This window comes from Podarcis melisellensis (assembly GCF_964234715.1).
Source record: "Podarcis melisellensis genome assembly, chromosome: 7".
NCBI lineage: Eukaryota > Metazoa > Chordata > Lepidosauria > Squamata > Lacertidae > Podarcis > Podarcis melisellensis.
This window is the reverse complement of record NC_138539.1, coordinates 73,575,037-73,595,551: the sequence shown is the minus strand read 5'-3', so window position 1 is coordinate 73,595,551 and position 20,515 is coordinate 73,575,037. Positions and strand designations below refer to the sequence as shown.

Here is a 20,515-nt window from a genome sequence, read left to right as displayed (position 1 = left end):
TCGCTTTATTGGCTGAGGGAGCCAGCGTACAGCTTCCAGGTCATGTGGCCAGTATGACTAAGCCACTTCTGGCAAACCAGAGCTGCACACGGAAAAGCCGTTTACCTTCCTGCTGGAGTGGTACCTATTTATCTACTTGCACTTTGATGTGCTTTCGAACTGCTAGGTTGGCAGGAGCAGGGACCGAGCAATGGGAGCTCACCCCATCGCAGGGATTCAAACTGCTGACCTTCTGATCAGCAAGCCCTAGTCTCTGTGGTTTAACCCACAGCGCCACCCACGTCCCTAACTGTGATATAGTAGACAGAAATTCAACAAGTCTTTCCTAGTTTGGAAATGTTTTTTTTTTTTTTGCAAAAAATAACTTCACTATGACTGTACCATTATTATTATTATTATTATTATTATTAAAATTTCTACACTGCCCTTCATCCGAGGATCAAATGGTGGTTTACAATATTAGTTGAGATTCCTGCATTGCAGGGGGTTGGACAAGATGACCCCTGGGATCCCTTCCAACAATTCTGCAATTCTGTGAATGAAAATGACATGTAAAACAAAAGCCGTGGAGAGGTTTGATGAAAGTACTGCCATTCCAACTATGCACCAGGAAATAAAATATTTGAATCATAAAGCAAGAATAATGATTCAGAGATCTGCAGAGCATGTTGATTCAGAAGGAATTCTTGCTGTGTTCAGTGGGGTTGATTCAAGGGTAAGCATGCAATATACCACAGACAAAATAACTCCAATTGAACATAATGGGCCTACTTTACTTCTGAGTAAATATACAGTACACAGGACTGAACTGTTAATCTCTCTAACAGTATCTAAAAAAAGTAGATACTGCTTGAAGGTGGATGATACATGTCTTTTCTGGGCTGCTGCTCAGATGCCTGTAGATTATTTCACCGCCCTATAAAAGCCAGGCTTTTAGACTTGCCAAGAGTCAGCACTTCAGGTTGCTAATGCTATATATCACTGTTAAAAATACCTTAGCCTAGTCAAACAAAATTTCTCTCATCACGGAAGAAATCATGGAAAGACTTGTTTGGAGATATACTAGAGTTCTTCATGTTCACCTCCACATGGAAACATTTCAGTACCACAGAAAAACACAACACAACACAACACAACCAAACAGCTCCACAACCTGCTTAGAAGAAGTTAAGTATTAGGCTCATTCTAGTAAACACGGAACTCAGTTATCACAGATGAAATGTACTTCAGCTTGCAACTCTTAGACCTAGACGTATTCATACTGCAAGAGGCCCCACAGACATCAATTGGACTAAAGTTAATTGTGCAATGGTGATGTAATTGATTAAAACAAGTCTGTTCTATGCATGGAATGGAAGACTTTTTTCAACCCATAATCTTTAATATTAATAATAATAATGTTGAAATAAAACGGGGGCAAATGAGTGAGGAGGGCAAACAGAAGGACTGAGGAAAGAATAGCTGGAAGGTACAGTAGCTTGACAATTTTCTGCTGAGTCACCAATAGTGAAATAGTGTTTTACTGTGTTTTTAATATTTTGTTGTGAGCTGCCCAAAGTGGATGGGGCAACCCAGTCAGATGGGTGGCATATTATTATTATTATTATTATTATTATTATTATTATTATTAGCCTCAGCCCAGTATACATGAAGGAACATCTCCAGCCCCATCGTTCTACCTGGACACTGAAATACAGGGCCGAGGGCCTTCTAATGGTTCCCTCACTGCGAGAAGCCAAGTTAAAGGGAACCAGGCAGAGGGCCTACTTGGTAGTGGCACCCGCCCTGTGGAACGGACTCCCATCAGATGTCAAAGAGATACACAACTACCTGACTTTTAGAAGACATCTGAAGGCAGCCCTGTTTAGGGAAGCTTTTAATGTTTGATGTTTTATTGTGCTTTTAATATTCTGTTGGAAGCTGCCCGGCGTGGCTGGGGAAACCCAGCCAGATGGGTGGGGTACAATTATTATTATTATTGTTGTTGTTGTTGTTGTTGTTGTTGTTAGGTCTCCAGTTGATCTGGCAACCCTAAAGGCTGTGTGCAAGAGAAGGGTGATAATATGCTGTATTATATACAAAATCTTAAGCATGTTCCCCTCCCGACTATTTGTATACTCTCACTTTCAGCTGGTTTTTTTTTATTTAAATGTTTAAAAATTAATTGAGTGAAACCATTTAATGCTGCAATCCTGTATACACTCGCTGAGAATTCTTATTTTGCTCAATGGGGCTTCCTTCCAAGTAGACATGTATATGATTGCATTAGCACATTACCTAACATCATATATTTTCTTCTGTACAAGCCAACTTGCTTAACAGGCTGTTTACCCTGAAACCAATTTGCCAGCTGGTCTACCAAATGAAATTTTGGGGCAAGAACTCCAGTGTTCTATAAAGTGCCTCTCCTGCTTTGTTTATACTGCCAATTGTCCAGTTTCCAGAGTACTAGAAATATCATACTAGGATCTTGGAGGTGTGGGTTCAAATCCTTACTCACACTGGAGCTCACTGGGACAGTCACGTCTTTCAGCCTAAATCACCCACCCCACAGAGTAAGGATCAAATGGGGAGGGAGAGAACCACAAGTGCCACCTTGAGATCTTTGGGGGGGAAATGTGGGGTAAAAAATTATCAGAAACATCATTTATACAAATTATAGAACTGGAGATTAGAGGGGGGGGAACAGTGAGGTAGACAAAAGATATGTTTATCGATTCAACATATTTTGGGCCCTACTGATCCTTCCTCAGGGAATTTCAGATAAATAGATGTGTTGCATCTTTTTTTCTTATGCTTACACTTCCAGTTCCTTTTGGGGGTACTCATTTTGTTACAATTTACAGGCTATCAATGTTCCAAACAAAACAAAACAAATATTTAAATTTGTACGGGACCTGGGAGCGCATCCTATAATGAAGATCACTCACAAAAGTCAACTCTTCAAGCACCACAAAAGGAGCAAAGGGTGAGAAATTCATCCTTTACTCTCATCCTGAATCTGCATTCCTACAGAACCAGACACTACTTCCTCCATCTCTTGAAGTGGTCTCTAGTTCACAAATATCTACGCTATAATAAGGTGGCACAAGATCCTAGGCCGTTTTTGCTAAAACAGACTAATAGGGCTGTCCCTCTGGGAATGGATACCTGCCTTTTGTCTCTGATTTGCTTGGCCTTGCACTTCCTTGACATGACTTTGGCATGACTTTGTGACAGGCAGACCCCGACACCTCATTTTTGGACACAGACTCCCATTTCCAATTCAAATGACAATCCAGAGAGAAATCAAAATCCTTCCTTTCTTTGTTGTTGGCAATTTGGTTCTGGACCAGCCATATGTGCTTGGAGGAAGAGGATCAGGAGAGGTGTCCATGCCTCTTGGCTCTGGGAATGTGAATCCTGGCATGCAAATTGACTTTTGCCTGCAACAACCTGTTAACTGTAAGCAAGCTTTCCTGTTGCTGTTATTACCACAATAGTAGACAGGAAGCAATGAGGCTAGAATAGTTAATAATAATAATAAAATAATAAAATTTTATTTATATCCCACCCTCCCCAGCTGAAGAATGGCTAACAACAGTAAAATAATACATCATTCTAAAAACAATTCATTATAAAATCAGTTCAAATCAAATTAATGGCAACCATTGGGCTAGAGTTCTGTGAAGAATTGCCAAAGGAGGGGGTCAGACTGTGCCTTGGCCAAAGGCCTGGTGGAACAGCTCTGTCTTGCAGGCCCTGCAGAAAGATGTCAAGTCCCACAAGGCCTTAGTCTCTTGTGACAGAGCGTTCCACCAGATCGGAGCCACAGCCGAAAAGTCCTGGCTCTGGTTGAGGCTAGCCTAACCTCTCTGTGGCTCGGGACCTCCAAGATGTTTTTTTTGAAGACCGTACACTTTAAATCAAGGGTGGCTGATCTCTGGGCCTCCAAATGGTGTTGGACCCCCAACTCTCAGAAGCCTCAGCCAACTCAAAAGTGAAGACAGTCCAGCACCATCTGGTTAAAAACTCTAACATCAAGCTTGATGACATTCAGCTAAACTCCTTTGATATTTCTGCTTCATCTTGAATAAATTTGTTTTATTACACCAACAATTTTGACAGTGCTCAGCTTTTATGGGTGCATGTACTGAGTACCGGCATTGCCTGTTCCCCAGTAGGCTGTCAGATCAGTTCAGCAAAAGGAAAGAAGGGGATAATCCTACAGTTGCCACTTAAATATCACCTAAGGGACATGGGTGGCACTGTGGGTTAAACCACAAAGCCTAGGACTTGCCGATCAGAAGGTCGGCGGTTCAAATCCCCGTGACGGGGTGAGCTCCCTTTGCTCGGTCCCAGCTCCTGCCAACCTAGCAGTTTGAAAGCACGTCAAAGTGCAAGTAGATAAATAGGTACCGCTCCAGCGGGAAGGTAAACAATGTTTCCGTGCGCTGCTCTGGTTCGCCAGAAGCGGCTTTGTCATGCTGGCCACATGACCCGGAAGCTGTACGCCGGCTCCCTCAGCCAATAAAGCGAGATGAGTGCTGCAACCCCAGAGTCGGTCACGACTGGACCTAATGGTCAGGGGTCCCTTTACTTTTTAAGTGAGGTATCTACCTGCCTTATGTATTTAAATCAACATCACAGGCCCCACTATGTCTCCTCCAATTAACTGAGATGCACTTGGAAAACAAAGGACAGGGTCTTCTGGGGAATGGCATCCAAACACCAAGGGGGGTCGCATTTCCTACAATTGTCTCTGTTTTCCAAGGATAGTCCCGGGATTACAAAAGCCATCCCCGCTTCTGATTTGATCCCAGAATGTCCCTATTTCCCCTGCCAGTATCACCACTGCCAATCTCAGGGAGGAGGATGAGGCGGTGCTTGTCTCCAGCGATGTTGGTGGCTGAGAGAGAGAATCCTTTTGCCTCTCTATGATCACCACTGTTGGTCTGCCCCCTTGGGCAGCCCGCAGCAGCTGCTGGAGAGCAGGTGAGGAGGAAGAGGAGTGGTGCTGGCAGAGGGCAGGGCTGCCCTAGCAAGGAGTCTTGATTTGAAAACAAGCAAACAAACAAAACCATATTGTTTTGTGTGTCCAGGTCTAACCTTGCCCCTTTCTAAATTTCATTTCCCTCTGGTACCTTGGGTTACAGACGCTTCAGGTTACAGATGCTTCAGGTTACAGACTCTGCTAACCCAGAAATAGTAACTCGGGTTCAGGATGAGAACAGAAATCACACGGCAGCGGCGCGGCGGCAGCGGGGGGCCCCATTAGCTAAAGTGGTACCTCAGGTTGAGAACAGTTTCAGGTTAAGAATGGACCTCCAGAACAAATTACTGTAAGTTCTTAACCTAAGGTACCACTGTATTGTCATGTGTTTTCCTTTTTGTAAATCTACCAAAGAATAAAATAACATTGGGATCAAGGGGTTTTCTCAGTGTTTCCTGTGTCCTGTTGGTGTAGCCATAGTGGAAATGCTCTGTGGAGTGTGGGGGGGAGGAATGGGGGGAGGGTCGAGGAGGGTCACTTGCAGGGCAAGTGAGAAATGTCCTTATTTTCTTTTGAGGAATGTTGCAGGGTACAAGATCTACCCAGATTTTTCACTGGTTCCATTTCCGTGCACAACGAAAGACCAGGCTGTTTCAGCAGGCATCAGAGTTACGTCAAATAACTCAATGTACCAGTCTGCTTTTTGGTATCTTTATTAACTTGGTGTATGTACATTCTCTCAGGTTGATATTTTTAGGAGTGATTATGACATTATCAACCTCCATAAAGGGTTTTTTTTGGGGGGGGGTACCAAAAAGAAGGGCAGAAATATTTTGACAAATAATAATAATAATGCAAATTCAGACTTGGCTTTATGCAAAAGCCTGGTGGTAACCAGATCCAAATAGCTATTAAAAGATACTTCATTTAGCAAAGTCTATGAAAATTACCAGTATCCAGTCACTAAGCTGCCACAACATTGATTTCTTTAAAATAATAAAAAAGTCAATTCTTTACTGAAGGCTACTGAAAATTTAACAATATCTAGGAATTTAAAACATTTTCCCCATTTTGAGTGAACCATCTCTCTCTCCTTCCCCCACGACACACAAGAAATTCACCACACATTATCATAATTGACGTGATTTCCTGTTATATACAAGTCAAGCTATCCTAAAATGCTTGTCACAATACTTTAATGAAATCACCGCCCATGTAAAAGTAGCAAACAGTGCACATTTTATACCTGGATAATATTATGTACCTTCATTCTGAGCAGTAGGGTGGATTCAACTAACCGGGTGCGCTAGTGGAGACCCATAGAGAAACACTTGCGCTGGCGGTACTATAGTAATAGTGTGATATTGAATCCTGCCTATAAATAATAAAATGCTGTTGTGAAGAAATAAGCAAAGCCCTGTGAAAAGTTTACAAAGAGCTTTAAATCACATCCGTTTTCATATCTAATCATCCGTAATCCCATAGACTTCCGTGAGACTTGATCATAGGTAAGTGGCTATAGGATTACAGCCTTGATGGGTGGTGAAAAGAAAATGAAACTATGAGCTGCACAGCACCCCCTGTGGCCGCCACTGACATAACAAGTCAATTTATCTCTGGCATAGTCTTGACAATCTCCTATGTAGTAAACAAACAGGAAACTAAAGACTGATTCATACAGTTTGATCATGTAGTCCAACTGCCTGCAATGTAGGGATATGCAGCTGTCCTATACGGGTATTGAACCTACAACCTTGGCATTATCAGCACCACACTCTAAGTGACTGAGCTATCCAGGCTAATCACTGAGGAATTCCTGTTCGGATCACCAACATTATGAAAACACTTGCCTCCACAAAATTATTACTGCATATCACATCACACACTCCTATATTTATAGGGGGGGACGACTCCAAAAACTTAGCATGCTTTACACAAAATGAAGGTAGGATTAACTTCCTGGACCCTCCTAAAACACCCCTCTAAAATGTTTATTGTAATATAGTGCCAGATGCAAAGAGGCTGGTAGGATTTATGGTTATCTTACTAAATTCGTATGCAGGCCTCCTAAAAATGAGTACAGTGCCTATTCAATCAGCTCCACACCTCTGTACAGCAACTCAGATTACTTATTGACTTTAAGACATGGCATTATTACTGCTACTGCTACATACACTGATTAAAGAAGAAAGATTGCAAAGAGAACATTTCTTCACATAAAGGACACAGTCAGTCAAAGCTGAGCATCATTTACTTTAACTGCTTTCAGCAGGAGCATTATGCACATGCTTAACTCTCGCCCACTGAAATCATTGGCACTTACGCTTAACTTGACTGGATTGCACCTATAGTTTGCCTTCAGCCTATAAAAGCTTAGTCCTTGTCATTGTACTCAATCTTTTAAAAAAATGGAGGGGAAGGAAGCTGGGACAGTTTTGTTTTAAATTACCTGACAGCTGTAGGCATTAATGATATACATGTATATATGTATGTATACCGTGTATGTATATTCAGAAAACTGGGAGAACGGGTGCATGTGTGCTCTTTGCTACACTGCCTGCTGCAGATCCCAATTCAAAGCCTTCAAGTGAAATTATTATTATTATCTGCAAAATACTTTAATGATGATAATAAGGCATTTTATTTTTCAAATGTCTGCCTTGCAGAGATGAACGACTGTTTATTTTGCCTTGTTATCTGGGGGAGCTCATTTGCCCCTTTGACAGGCCACAACAAGCACTCACACACAAATGAAGATGCAATGGGACCATATTTCCAAAGCGTTAATTAGCGAAAGATCGTCTTATTTCCTCCTCCCCCTCCCTCGACTGTTTTCACCCAGAGTCTCCGAACTGTTTCCATGTGCAAAAACTGCAGCTCTCAAGGAATGCTCATGATCACTAAGCAGCCAAACCCGCCCCCCCAATCTTGTTGATATCTTCCTTTACTGAGTGAAAAATGGGGGCAAGCTTTTAACCGTGCCTCCATCCCACTGCACCCCAGTGCCCTCTGCTACACGAAGTCAAAGAGAGAAAGTTTACCCTTTTAAAGCGTTAAGGAAAAGCAGCTCTCCTCCTCTCAGCTATCTGCTTTCCCTGCACCCCCCCTTTCTTTCCAAGGGCTGAAACAGCAGGTAATGTTTCAAGATCAGCACATGGGCAACGGGGAAGAAGGCTCGCTTTGGAGGAGAAGCGATTGCGTTTCAATCCGCCTCTCAAGTCGACATGCAGAGCCTTCCTCGCAACTGGAAACCAGCTCACGCTACAGAGGAGCGCGCACAGATCTGTGTCGGACCTGAATGTGATCCCCTCCAAATGCGTGCATTTGCCCACGCTGTAGGGGAGCAGCAGCAGCAGAACCATCAGCGAGATTGCCATTCCCACGGAGAATACATACATTATATATACATACACACCTGCACACACCACCCCGTGTCTTCTTTTCTCTCTCTCCTTTAAAACAGAGCTTTCACTGCACATAATCTGGGCTAAGCAGACGCGCGCAGCAAGAGAAGAGCATCGCATGAACTGGGAAAGGCTCAGCCGGCAGAAAGAAGAGGAAAAATTAAAAAAAATAAAACTTGAAGACAACCATCAGAGACAGCGATGCGAAATAGAAGTCTAATACACCTCTTCCTAAAAGCTAGGCTATCTCTGGCTTAGGAGGACGGAATTAGCAGCAGTTCTGCCCGTAAGAATACGGCACAGATTTGATTTGATTTCTTTAAAGGGGTCAGTTCGTTTCAAGCCTTACCTTAGCTGACTTGCCCTAACTGGTGACAGGGAACTTTAATGGAAACAAGAGACGCATTGAAATAAAATAAAAGAGGGGGGTATATCCTCAGGGCACAGCTGCTCCCAGTCCAGAGAGAAAGAGAAAAAGAGAGAGAGGGGAAAAAGAGGCGCACAGTATTCCAGCTATGTGTTATCTCCAAAGCTCCAGCTCATATGCCAGCTCTGCTTTCCGCAGCTCGGGAAAGCGCCGCTGATTGGCTGCCGCCGCCCGTCTACTTGATCCTCCGCTTTCCTCCTTCTCCCCCTCCCTCCCCGTCCCCATCCCTGCTTCTTAGGACCGGGCGTCTTCTATAGGAGGATGCACGCAACGTAGGGATCGTTCCCTAGCCGGCCACCCCTTCCTGAGCTTCTTGCAAGCGAAGTCCTTCGCCAATGAGACAGCATGAATAAACAGTTTCCACAGCCAAGCAGGTTTGGCTCAGCAAAAGGGAGGGGAAGAGAGAAAGGAAGCCAGGCTTAAGGAGAACTAGAATATAAGGGGGGGGGGGTAGAGGGGTTTCCCCCCTCCAAATGTGGGCATTAAAGGCCTGAAAACTGGCGACAAATGTTCATTATTTGGCACTGGCTCGCTCCGTAGTCAGGAGTGGACTTTGGTAAGATGTTGCCCCGAGCAAGGACAAAAATCAATCTCTCCTAAATATTTCTTATTTTCACAATAATTCATTTTGGTAGTACAGTGGTACCTCGGGTTACAGACGTTTCAGGTTACAGACTCCACTAACCCAGAAATAGTACCTCGAGTTAAGGACTTTGCTTCAGGATGAGAACAGAAATCGCATGGCGGCAGTGGGAGGTCCCATTAGCTAAAGTGGTACCTCAGGTTAAGAACAGTTTCAGGTTAAGAACAGACCTCCACAACGAATTAACTTCTTAACCCGAGGTACCACTGTACGGTTGCTAATTATGGATCTTCTCAGTAGGTACCCGCATAAATATAGGGTTTTATTATTTGTTTATTTATTATTAATATGTGTAATATTTTGCTTTCCCTTGGCTTGGCACCCTGTGCGGAGAGAACCACCTGCCCCCATACCCCCCAACATTTCTCTGGTGAAAATAGAGACATCCTCTCCATCATTTCTCCGATGAAAATAGAGACATCATAGAGAAAAGTGGGACATTTGGGGATCAAATCAGAAACTGGGACAGCTTATGTAAATCTGGGACTGCCCCTGGAAAATAGGAACACTTGGGTGGTCTAAATCCTGCACTGCCAAAGTGATCCACAAAAGATCAAAGGGTTTTTTTTGGGGGGGACAAGAGAGGAGAAGTATTAGATTGTTCGTGTTCTGGGCATCTCCACCAAACCGGGGCTCAGAGAAAGACTAGGCCTTGCCTCCATCACCAGGGTTGGTCCTCCATGTTTACCCCTCCCCCTGAAAAAAATGCCTCCTTTTCTATTCTACATACTTTGGAAGTGGCTTATATAATGAAAACATAGCAATTATGTCAAGAATTACTGAAACCAGCAGCAGTAACTAAAGCAATGTACAACAGAAGAAAATGTTTTTGCAGGGAAAATGGAGCAGTAAAATCCCTGAAGAACAACAAAAACTACTACTTATCATCATCGTCGTCTTTCATTTTTACCAGCTGCATCAAGGGCATGGAGCTCAGGACCAGGGAAGTCCTCCTAGAAGAGAGCATTCCATAATGGGGTGCCACAAATAGGGGGGCTGTCACCTGTCTCTCCCTGCTTAGAGTTGATCCCAAATGCCCCCTCACATTTTTGTCACCCTCTATGCAGTGTGGGGGGGAGCGGGTGGCGCTGTGGGTTAAACCACAGAGCCTAGGACTTGCCGATCAGAAGGTCGGCGGTTTGAATCCCCACAACGGGGTGAACTCCCATTGCTTGGTCCCTGCTCCTGCCAACCTAGCAGTTTGAAATCATGTCAAAGTGCATGTCAAATCATGTCAAAGTGCAAGTAGATAAATAGGTACTGCTCTGGCAGGAAGGTAAATGACATTTCCGTGCGCTCCTCTGGCTCACCAGAAGCGGCTTAGTCATGCTGGCCACATGACCTGGAAGCTGTATGCCGGCTCCCTCAGCCAATAAAGCGAGATGAGCGCCGCAACCCCAGAGTCGGCCACAACTGGACCTAATGGTCAGGGGTCCCTTTACCTTTACCTATGCAGTGCAGGGGACATTCCAGCAATTTTAATTGGGAGGAGGGGCACAAGGAAGCAAAAGGTTTATTTTACAGAAGCGCGTCCTGCATCATCATGACATAGTGTTGCACAGAAAAGGGCTTCTCCCTCTTATTTTTTGAGAGGGGATGGGATTACAGCCAACAAGCGAAGGTGTGCTACTGCCACTGCTCACCACTAAAAACAGGAGGTAGTGAAAGCAGTTCTGCATCCTTTTTCATCCCTGAACCCACCCAGCCCAAATTTGACCCCAACACTATACCTGGCTTGGCTCCGAAGGTAAGAGGGAAAAGGCTGCCAATACAGTGGTACCTCGGGTTGCATACACTTTAGGTTACATACACTTCAGGTTACAGACTCTGCTAACGCAGAAATGTTACCTCAGGTTAAGAACTTTGCTTCAGGATGAGGACAGAAATCGTGCAGTGGCGGCAGGAGGCCCCATTAGCTAAAGTGGTGCTTCAAGTTAAGAACAGTTGCAGGTTAAGAACATACCTCCGGAATGAATTAAGTTCTTAACCCAAGGTACCACTGTATTTGGGCAGTTCATCCAAGGCAAGCAGATCTTAAAGCCCAGGCATGACAATACAGATAAGTTTGTGCAGGGCTTTTTAATATAACCCCCCCCCCCAAAAAAATAATGTGACTCAGTAGCATATAGACAACCAATGCAAGTTCTTCAGAAACAGTGTTGCATGGTTCCAGCAAGCTGAACCAACCACTACCCTGAAGAAGTGTGTATGCACACGAAAGCTCATACCAAGAACTAACTTAGTTGGTCTTTAAGGTGCTACTGGAAGGAAAAATTTTTTTTTGTTTCAACCACTACCCTGGCAGTCAAATTTTGCAGAAACTGAAGCTTCTGAATTGCCATTAATGGTAACCCTATGTAGACCACTTTGTGGTAATAAAGACAGGAAGTTACCAGAACACGAATTACTGTGATCAAGCTATATCTGACCAGGAAAGAGCATAGCTAGGGAACAGATGAAGCTGAAAATAAGCACCCCTTTCTACTTGGGCCAGCAATGAAATATTGCATCAGAGAGTACCCTCAGAGTACGCACCTGCTCCTCACCCACCTAGTTAGTTCCTAGACTCAAGTATTGTCAGAATTCGTCTTTGGTTTACTGCTCCTCATCCAGCCTACCACTGCCTCTAGACAACAGTCCAGCACCAGGACAACCTCCCTAAGCCACATTACTGGGAGAAACAGAGCTGGGTATCATCTGTATTACTAGTGACACACAGCCCCTTCTCCAACCGCACCACAAAGACCATGCCCCCTCAGTTTGGGTGGAGTGACTGATGGGCAGTGGTCAGTACACCAGCAAAATCCCCATGCTGTCCCTCTGATCCATCACCTTGGAACAACCCTCTGTGGTGACTGGTGAGATGGAATCCCTATAGAAAACACAACATCCCCTGGCTCTTCAACCTCTGTTGATACTGGAGGGATAAAACTGAATCAGATCTATTCCAATCAGCTCACCCACCTAGTCCTTAGTACTGTACACCAGGTGAACCTGCTCATCCACAACTCATGAATGAGTGATGACTTATCATTTATCCATTTGTGATTCAACAATGGCACCACCAGACTGGAAAGCTAGTTGGCAGAGCAACCCAGTGACACTATCAGAACCCTAAAACTGAGCTCCTAATTCTTTTGAGGGAGTGCAGCCGCGTCTACAACAGATTAAACTCCTTCCCAAAGTGTATCCCGCCTGCTTCTACAGCAGTTTGGCGTCCAAGTGTAACCAGGCCATTGCAAGGGAGTGTTGTCAGACCATCTGCTTCATCAAAGGAGAGCAAAAAATTGCTGAAAAGGCAAGTGTGGTTCTTGGAGTGTAAAAACGTACATTTCTGTTCTGCATTTGTTTGTAGGCAGGGACATAGTCGGCTCATTGAGTTCAGCACTAACTAGCTAGACCAGCCAGTGTACTGGCACTGGTTCTCAAGGGTTTCAGACAAGAGTTTTTCCAGCCCTACTGGGAGATGTCAAGGAATGCTGCATCTGGGACCTTCTGCATGGAAAGCATTTGCTCTGCCATTGAGCTATGGCATGTGGCATGCAGTGTTTTAATGATATATGATATTGATGTTAGAGGATGATATTCTGCCGTCCAGACAAGCATTTTAAAGCCCTCCCAAGGGAGAACCACCTACTGTCTTTCTTATTATATTTTAGACACCATGCATAATCTGTCCTATAGACTCAGGCATTTTTGAAGGGGGTGGTGATTTTGGGACCTAGCCTGTTCCTACTGACTACCTGCTACTTTACTCTTCCTGTTTTCATAGCAGGACATGTTCTCTGATTTTATTGCTATCTCCTATTATCTCTAAGATTTTGAATGCCATCTATGACAGCAAGGCAGCATACCATTTAGAAGAAATAAATACAGCAAAATATATCTTTTGTTATCTCACTCAGCTAATTTCCCCAAGCAGTTGAGAAGCCGGGGAAATTAGATGAGAAAGCTAATTGCCCAGCAGTATCTCTTTCTCTCTCAGCTTGGCACCAAGGCAAAAGCTTCACAAGTTTTTCGTGATTGTCAATTGTCCAAACAGCACCTTCAGCCTCCAAACTGGGCTACTTTTAAGTGTAAGATGTAGTCAGCCTCTAATCCAAGCATGGCCACACTTGGCCCTCCAGCTGTTTTGGGACTACAACTCCGATCATCCCTAGCTAACAGGACCAGTGGTCAGGGATGATGGGAGCTGTAGCCCCAAAACAGCTGGAGGGCCAAGTTTGGCCATGCCTGCTCTAATCTGTATATGCAGGTTAGCATATATATTGGGCGGGGGAGACAGTTTCCATTTCAGAAAAGTAGTGAAAGTGAAAGCAAAACTTGCATTCTATTTGTTCGTGTGACCACAGTGTTTCTCCCTTAGGCTCGAAGTAGATATGATGCTAAATGCATCAAATCTGATGCAATGTGGTGGCTCCCCAATTGTGGAATGCTCTCTCCAGAGAGGCACGCCTGGCACCATCAATACATGTCTTTCGGTGCCAGGCAAAAACATTCCTCTTTACCCAGGGCCTATGGATATGAAATAATGGCCTGCAAAAGGAGGAGAGGACTGTTATGAGGATTATTTTATTGCTAGGCTGTCTGTCATTATGCTTTTTACTATGTTGTTTATGTTTTTATCATTGATGTTCTGTAATTTTTTAAAATGTTGCACACCACCCTGGAATCTTTTGATAAAGGAGGGTATATAAATTGAAAGTTGTTGTTGTTGTTCTTCTTCTTCTCCTTCTTCTTCTTCTTCTTCTCCTTCTCCTTCTCCTTCTCCTTCTCCTTCTTCCTCTTCCTCTTCTTCTTCTTCTTCTTCTTCTTCTTCTTCTTCTTCTTCTTCTTCTTCCTCCTCCTCCTCCTCCTCCTCCTCCTCCTCTTCCTCTTCCTCTTCCTCTTCTTCACCCAAATTCCCCGACACATGCCCCCTCCTATTTTTTTCTGGACTGCAGCCTGTGGGAAATTGAGGTTTAATTCTTCTTGCTCCTGGTGTAATTCTGGTAGCACCCTGTCTCTGACAAAATGAAAATGACTCGGCAGTCGGCAGTGCGGTGGGGCACTGGCACTCACCTGACCTCCCGACAGCTGAATCTCAGCATGGTGCAAATGCAGCACAGCACATCAGTTACTGATGAGTCCCCCTGGTATCTAGTTTGGCCATTAAATACCTTTGGTGATCTAGTCCTTGTCCATAGTATGCTGACAGATTGAAATGACCACTTCCTTAATAATAATAATAGTAATATTGTTTAGTCATTTAGTCGTGTCCGACTCTTCGTGACCCCGTGGACCAGAGCACGCCCGGCACTCCTGTCTTCCACTGCCTCCCGGAGCTTGGTCAAACTCATGCTGGTAGCTTTGAGAACACTATCCAACCATCTCATCCTCTGCCGTCCCCTTCTCCTTGTGCCCTCTATTTTTCCCAACATGAGGTTATTTTCCAGGAAGTCTTCTCTTCTCATGAGGAGCCTCAGCTTCAGGATCTGTCCTTCCAATGAGCACTCAGGGCTGATTTCCTTCAGAATGGATAGGTTTGATTTTCTTGCAGTCCATGGGACTCTCAAGAATCTCCTCCAGCACCGTAATTCAAAAGCACAAATTCTACGGCAATCAGCCTTCTTTATGGTTAATAATAATAATAATAATAATAATAATAATAATAATAATACCCCACCCATCTGGTTGGGTTTCCCAGCCACTCTGGGCAGCCCACAGCATACATAAAACACAGTAAAACATCAAACATACAAAAAAACTTTCAGATACAGGGCTGCTTTTGCATGAAGCAGCTAGGAAGCTGGCATCTTTATATAGAGCAATGGAGTAGTCATGGGAATCTGGAGAGGCATTCCCTGTTGTTGTTGCTGCTGCTGCTGCTATTATTTCTTGATTTATGGCTGCCTTTTTCCTTGACGGGACTCAAAGTGGCTTATAGGTAAAAGCAGTTCCAGGGTCAAAGAGGAGGGCTACAAACTTGCCTCATTCATGAACTTGGAGCTGCAGGGACATGATTTCCATCATGAGGATGAGGGAACTACACAGGAATTCAACTGATGATGGTGGTGGTGGGGGACAGATTCAGTGGAACCAAATCACCTAGTAGACATGACACATATTTTGGGGGTTTCCCCCCATGCCTGTGTATTGGTGTTAGAGGAAACCCTAGCAATGACAGCCTTTGTGTTGCCCATGCAGCACAGACCAAGAGCACAGACTTGTGCAACTCTGTTCTTGAAGCGAATTCTTTGGCTGCCAGCTGACCATCAGTGATCCAAAAGCAGGTCAAGAATAGATCAGAGTAAGCCACAAGGGGAGCAGCAAGGGGCTTTACGGAAATGAGGTTGAGGCCTATGAATCCCCTGCCCTGTCTTAAAGCGGTGTCCCCAATTTGAGAATGGCACAATCCCACAGAATACAATGGATGCCTGCTAATTTCAGAGCAACTGCGTTCACAGCTCTCTGGGGGCATGTCTCTAAGTTGCCCCCATTTTATTTTAATACATTTATTTTGTATTAAAGTCTTTGTTATTGCTACCCTGAGTGAAGCGAGACCTACATGCAGCTAAGTGCAGAATTCACACCTCTTCATGCAGAGCTGCAGGAGAAATATCATTTGGCTGATCCAGGTTCTGAGTCAAGAGTAAACAAGTGCCAGACTCAGCTTACGCGGCTATCCTTGGCACCGCTTCAGAAGTATAATTAACATATAAGTGGCAACAGTAGCACATATGCTCTTGGCAGCCCAGCACCCTTTTCCTAGCCAGAAAGACAAGAGCATAAGCCCAGCTGGATCCAAACAGAGTTTGATGCCATTGCTGGAGAATCACCGCAGGGAGGAAAGGGGCAAGATTGACAGAAAGCCTGGCACTGCGGCGGCGTATCAGTCAGGTTAAGAGAAGATGCAAGAGAACCTCCTGTGTTCAAGAAAGTGTGCCAGCCAAAGCTGAACCCCATGCAGACTTAGTCACAGCGAGGCAATGCATTCTGATGCTGGCACAGCTTTTCTAGGATATACATTTTTAAATATCTGTGCAAGGAAAGGAATGGAGGGGGTGGGGATGGCATGTTCAATCACACAAGGGAGTCAGGAGTTCGGGAGCTGAGAAAGCTCAGCTCTCAGATGTGAAGCATACTGTTTCCATTTGCTATTTGTGCATTCTCTGGCTCACAGTAGTAGCACATATGAATCAAGGCTTCAGTGTGTAGTGTTTCTGCACTCCTTCATAGGCAGCTTGCTTTTGAGCAAGCCTATCCACTGCACCTTCCCAACATCCCACTGTCTCTGTGTCGGGGCTCCTTGCACACTTTCCTCTCCCCAGGGCCCCACTGTCGGGATAATTCCCTAATAAGCCTACCTTTCTTCCATGCCACACACACACACACACACACACACACAGAGAGAGAGAGAGAGAGAGAGAGAGAGAGAGTCAGGCAGCATGGAGAGATCATGGGGAAAGAGAAAATATAATTTCTCTCACACACCCTCCAACATTTCCCAGTTGAAAAGAGAAACATTCTTGTGTAACTGCAACACCCCTATTGGACCACTACTATACCTTTTGACCACTGCTGTGCCTTTCCTTCCTTTTCTCTGCAATAGCATGCCCTGCCCAAAGCACAGCAATCTTCTTTGCTTGTAAAAGTTATGGTGGAGTCAGAGTGGGAGAAGCGATTGTTCTACAATATTTTTTTATCAACAGTTCAAAAGGGACTTCACCAGCTGCAGCTTACGATAGGGCAAGTCACGTGGTCTTCTGTGCTTTAGCATTTATGAGCATGCAGTTGTGTCAATTTGTACCAGCGGCAACGTGCCTCTCCTCTCCATATTAGATATTTAAATTCAAGGGACTGGGAGGGAAGGAAGAAATCTGACAGATGGCACCCTAGCAATTCACACTAAAAACATTTTGAAAAGAGTAAAGAATAAGAATGTATATACCAAATCTGTTCCAAAGGAAAAACTGGGACACAATAGGGACAGCAATTTATCAAGGTCAGGTACTCTCATGTTAAGACTGCCCTGGGTAAATTGCTTAGGAGGGCATATATCAGATGCAGAGGCCTATGATACTAACACAAACATCCAAACCCGTCTGATCTTTCCATTTTCCATCTTCACGATACTTCTCTTCACACACTCAAGTGTCTTGGTACATGGAGTTATTAGAGGACATGCAGAACTATACCAGTGTATATCATTTTAGATTAAAATGCTATTTTTATTGGTAAATAGAAATAAAAATATCAAAATACAGGCATTTGGAAAAGTTAATAACTCCAACTTCTCTATTCTAGCTTTGTAATGATGGTAGTTTGCTGAGCCAGCATTTAATACTTTGAAACTTATTAGTGTAACAATGGGATCTAGTGTGGTTCTTCTTAAGTGGTTTATTACTACAGATCATGGCACCAGTGCAGCAAGCACTGCTTTGATACAAACTATACCCCTCAATAAACTATCTGATACTGGTATGATCTGACTGGTGCAAGCAAACATCTTCAGCTCCTAATACTTAATTGTAAAAATCAACATATCAACAAAATGTAATTGTAGCCTTCCTGTAAGAAGGAACTAGTTTTCACAAAGACCATGAAAAACATTTCCAAAACCACATTTACCATTCATAAAATGTATAACTATGTGGTCTTCCTAAAATTAAGGACATGTCCCCTCAACTTCAAACTTACCCAGGTAAACGGAATGGTGAACCAAAAGAAATAAACAATGCTATGAAGGAGATAAGATGTTGCATGGTTGGTTTAGTCAGAAAGCTCCCACCCCAAATGATACTTAGTAGTTATCCCCCCACTAAAAAAATAGTATTTAAACCCTAGATTTTCAATGGTTGGGTAGCTCAGAGCTCTAAAGGGACCACATTTTTTTTGCTCTGTAATCAACCCCACACTTCACTAGACCATGGATCAAGGAATGGATGAGAGATACTTGGATTCAGTTAAAAGGATGAAAGTCTAAATTTGCAGTGAAAGGTACAAGAAAAATAATGAGACAGTGAAAAATAATGAGATAGTGAAAAGGTATTGACTGAGTCCATACAATAGACCACTTACTACCAACTTTTAACATTCACCCTAATATTATCTACAAACAATCCCTATCTCTGTAGTTGTGTTCCACTGTCTCTAATGAAAAGAAAGCGATAGCTTGAGCCCATTTTGTTGAAGGCATATTAGAAAAGATTGATCACTGCACATACAAGCAATTATATATGTTCCTTCATCTAAGTAACCCAGCAAAGTTTATTTCTTATTTAGTAGGCACTTACTTTCAATAGGTAAGATAATATTTGCACCAACCACCATCCATTGTGATTTCTGAAAAAAGTACAAATACATAACACAACTAAGCAGATATAACTGCTAAACTAAATAATATATATACGTATGTATAATTAAAATTCAAAGAGCATCATCATGGCCCTTATTTTAATTAATGGCAGTCATTAGAAATTGTGACGCCTTTGCTGTCACTGACTTATTGATCCACAAGGAGAAAAGTCACATAACAATCAAGTGAAAGCTTTGAATGAGGTAATAATAATGAGGTGATTATCTAATTACACAACTCTTTGTACAAAGAGCAAAATATCAGTACATGAACAGGAGTTTCAGAATAACTATCTCCACATTGACATATATAATTTTGGAATGATGTTACTCAAACTTCAGAAATGGAAAAACTTGAAAAACAATCTTTAAAAATAAAGGACAAAACGGGGGAAAATTCTACCTTTTACCAATTTACAAGTGAAATGGAAGCTTAAGCCATTTTAAAAGTATAATTGATTTTGGAGTATTACATACTGCTGATTAAAATTTATTTTATTTATTATTTAATACTTAAAGGTTGAAGGGTTTGTTGAACCATTTATTTTTTTCCTCTGGGATATTTTTGTTTTAATTGGAGACTAGTAGTCTCACTCTTGGGGTACTGAGCAGGCTATTGATTTTCTTGTAGTTGATAGCTAGAATAGATCAATTGTCCAATACCTAAACCTGTAATCAAATATTTCATTGGTGAACAAGGTGTAGGAACAAGGACTATTAACTAATCAAAATATTTTAGTCCATTAATGACCCAGTTTTAAACCTTTTTGGTAAAAACATAAGAAGAGCTGCTGGATGAGGCCAATAGCCCATCTAGTCCAGCTTCCTGTTCTCACAGTAGCCAACTGGATGCCTGTGAGATCCACCTCCAATCACGGAGGAAGAATATAGCCCTTCTCCATGAATTTGTCTAATCCTCTTTTAAAACCATCTAGTATGTGGTAATCAAGGGACGCGGGTGGCACTGTGGGTTAAACAACAGAGCCTAGGTCTTGCTGATCAGAAGGTCGGCAATTCAAATCCCCGTGACGGGGTGAGCTCCCGTTGCTCGGTCCCTGCTCCTGACAACCTAGCAGTTCGAAAGCACATCAAAGTGCAAGTAGATAAATGGGTACCACTCTGGCAGGAAGGTAAATGGCATTTCCATGCGCTGGTCTGGTTTGCCAAACACGGCTCAGTCATGCTGGCCACATGACCTGGAAGCTGTACGCCAGCTCCCTTGGCCAGTAAAGCAAGATGAGCGCTGCAACCCCAGAGTTGGTAACGACTGGACCTAATGGTCAGGGGTCCCTTTACCTTTACCTATGTGGTAATCACTGCCTCCTGTGAAACAAGTTCTATAGTTCAACTGCGTTGCTGCATGAAGAAGTACTTCCTTTTATCTGTCCTGAATCTTCAAAAACACAGCTTCATTGGATGCCCATGAGTTATGAGAGAGAGAACCCTGTTAGAATGTGAATAGATGCTAGGACAGGATCAGCTGCTTCCTTTCAACACCTCCTTCTCTCTTGTTTGCCTTGGTGTCTTTTCCTTAGCGGGAGCATTTTTTGCTCCTCCTTTTCATCTAATTTCTCTCCTCATTGCTTTAGTCTTCCTGTCTCCTCTCCTTGCAATTTCGTTGTCTTTACCTCCCCCCTCCCAGGCAGCCTCCTTTATTGCTAGCATCCCTTATCTCCCTCCCTGATCGCTTGCTGATCAGCGGCTTTGTTTCAACACCCACTTCCCTCTTTCAA

The 20,515-nt window shown here is 43.4% G+C and overlaps 1 protein-coding gene across 6 annotated transcripts in view; it reads right to left on the bottom strand.

Annotated features, from left to right (window-relative positions):
* Positions 1-20,515, bottom strand: part of CDH18 (cadherin 18) — a 603,832-nt gene that overhangs the window by 270,140 nt on the left and 313,177 nt on the right. Inside the window, exon 1 of one of the 6 annotated variants that reach the window (XM_081918194.1) lies at positions 8,388-8,953. The exons of 4 other annotated variants lie outside the window; for them this stretch is intronic. The gene's annotated coding sequence lies outside the window, so the exon portion shown is untranslated. Of the gene's footprint in view, positions 1-8,387; positions 8,954-20,515 lie in introns of those variants that run through there. One more of the 6 variants, XM_081918193.1, reaches the window with a different exon arrangement.